Source organism: Diprion similis, unplaced genomic scaffold (genome assembly GCF_021155765.1).
Source record: "Diprion similis isolate iyDipSimi1 unplaced genomic scaffold, iyDipSimi1.1 ptg000082l, whole genome shotgun sequence".
Classification (NCBI taxonomy): Eukaryota; Metazoa; Arthropoda; class Insecta; order Hymenoptera; family Diprionidae; genus Diprion; species Diprion similis.
In genome coordinates, this window is record NW_025725030.1 from 5001 (window position 1) to 7500 (window position 2500).

Sequence of the window (2500 nt, forward strand, 5' to 3'; positions counted from 1 at the left end):
GCGGACGTGGTGATACTGCACGTAGTCACGGGCCGGGATGGCATCGGTCCCGTGGTGGACCCAGTTGCTGGACAGGGCGCTCAAGGAGGATTCCCTGAGCTCCTGTCCGTCCACCGACTCGTGCAGTATCTGTGCCCACAGCTGCTGGCGTGCCTGGGCCGAGGAGTCGTCTCCCGTGAGCCCCGCTTTGCGCAGCGTGCGTCGGGCCCAGCCAAGTTTTCGCTGGACCCTCTGACACGCGTGCGCAGCGCGAGCTGCGGGGAGACTGCTCTGGTCTAAACGGCCCAGGCGGCTGATGATCATGGCCGGGATAAGGGTTGTGAGGGACGGAACTCCGAGTCCGCCGTCTTTGGCTGAGGCGTGGAAGTAGCCAACCGCCGTGTCGCCGGGGAGCCTAAGCCAGACGCGGACAGCGCGTCTGACTTGCATGTCGAGAGCCTTAAGCCGTCCTGCTGTCGTGTTTCCTAGGGCCAAAAGGTGGTAGACCCTAGGCAGCAGGAACAGCCGCAGCATGGTGATGCGTTGCTGCGGCTTGAGCGGAGCCTTCGTGATGTTATCTAGCTCCGCTCCCAGCTCGGCCTCGACTGTTGTCAGCCCCCCGGAGCTGAACTCCCCGCCCAAGTACTTCCATCTCTCGAGCACGCCGGTTTGGGGAAGAATGCCGTCACCCAGTCGGAACTGTGGTTCGGTGACGGCTTTGATTTTCTTCTCCTTACCGGCGGGCACCAGAGAAAGAGCTGCGCACTTGGACGGGTTGAGCTTCAGCCCCATGCTGGCTGCCGCCTCTTCAACCCTAGCGAGTGCCCTCTGCATTCCCCACTTGGAGGAGGTGATGAGGGTCAGGTCATCCGCGAAGGCGAGACACGATATGCGCTCGCCCTCGAGAATGAACCCGACCTCAGAGGGCACCGCCGCAATGATGGTATTTGCGACGAGGTTGAAGAGGATCGGCGAGAGGGGGTCTCCCTGTCGAACTCCTCGCCGGACCGGTACCGGTGGGGACATCCTTCCTTCCGCTGCGAGCCTGGTGGTAGCGTCTCTGTACAGCTCGGCTACGTAGGCGACGAGGCCTCTAGGTAGACCGAGCTGCCCAACGATCGTGGCGAGTGCATCGTGGCTAACGGTGTCAAACGCCTTAGCGACATCTAAGGTAGCCACGTGCAGCTCGCGACGCAGCGCGCGGGCCGTCCAAAGGATGGTGTCTAGGACGGCCGTGTTCTCCGCTGTTCCGTCGGCGGAGATGAATGCGCGCTGCCGATCGTCGGTGAGATTCGCGGCTCTTAGGCGGATGGAGAGGATGCGGTGCAGTTGTCGCACCACTACCGAACCGATCGAAATCGGCCGGTAGTCCCCAGGATTCTCCGGTACCTTCATCTTCGGAATGAAGATGGTCCGGCTTTCGAGGAGCTGTCGAGGAAACCCCCCCCTCAGCATGACGACGTTGTAGAGGAGCGCGCGGGTAGATGGTGATACCGCGCGCCACTGCCTCGCCGTAACCTTGTCCAGACCGGGGGACGACGACACGGGGACCATGATGGTTTCGACCTCCTCTATGGAGATCGGGTCCCACGTGTATCGTAGCTCGGGTTTTTCAGGTAAGATCCCAGAGGGACCAGGGTACTCCTTGGACGGATGCCCAAGGAGTTGGCCCCAGTGGACAGCCAACTCGTCGAGCGAGTGGCTTAACTTACTGGGGCCTCCCTCTAGGATCTCCCGAGCTACGTGTCGTCTGTTGTTCTTCCATCCGGTCTGGACTCTGGCATATTCGCGGCGACGCAGTGTCCTCCTTGACGGTGGCTTTCCACGCCTCTGACGGACTCGGTTAGCGGTCGGCTCCCGGCGCCCAGCTGCAGCGGCTTCCGGGGGGAAGACTACTCTCAGCCATGTTAAGATGGCTGAGTCAGTATCCTCCCCCCGCAGAGCATCATCAGCGATGTTCGCCAGATCGTTGGCGTGATGATGCTCCTCTTGCCGGGCCTTGGTCACCAAAACGTGAATGGCCCGGGCAAGGTCCTGCCCCCTGTTCGTCGGTGAAACCGGCGTCGGGGTGGGGGCAGGTGCCGCTGGGGTAGGTGTTGATACCCTAGCTGGTTCTGGGGCGGGTGAGGGCTCACGCGGCGATGGCAACGAGCGACTTCTGCGTCGGCGTGCTCTGGCAGGTGTCCCAGGGGGGTCCTGAGCCGCCTCGAGATCTCGTTGGGCGGCTGCGACGAGTAGGCGGTAGTCCGGCCGACGCCGGACCCCCTTGATCGCCTCCTGGGTCCTGCCAGGGACCAGGGCGAGGAGATGGAGATTCATGAATCTCACTCCTCGCCCGGCAGCCAACGCCTCCTCTCGTGCCATCAGGCGCAGCTCCTCATCCCGCCATCTTAGTTTGGCGCCGGGAAGCTCGATTTCCGCGTTTGCTTCCGCTGGGTGTTTGATCCTGCGATGAACTGCGAGTCCTCGCTTGGTGGCGAAGTCCTGCTCGCAGTCCTCGCAGGCATACCGCTCGGGTGCT

The 2500-nt window shown here is 62.7% G+C and overlaps 1 pseudogene; it reads right to left on the minus strand.

Annotated features, from left to right (window-relative positions):
• Positions 1–2500, minus strand: part of LOC124415776 — a 7623-nt pseudogene that overhangs the window by 1974 nt on the left and 3149 nt on the right.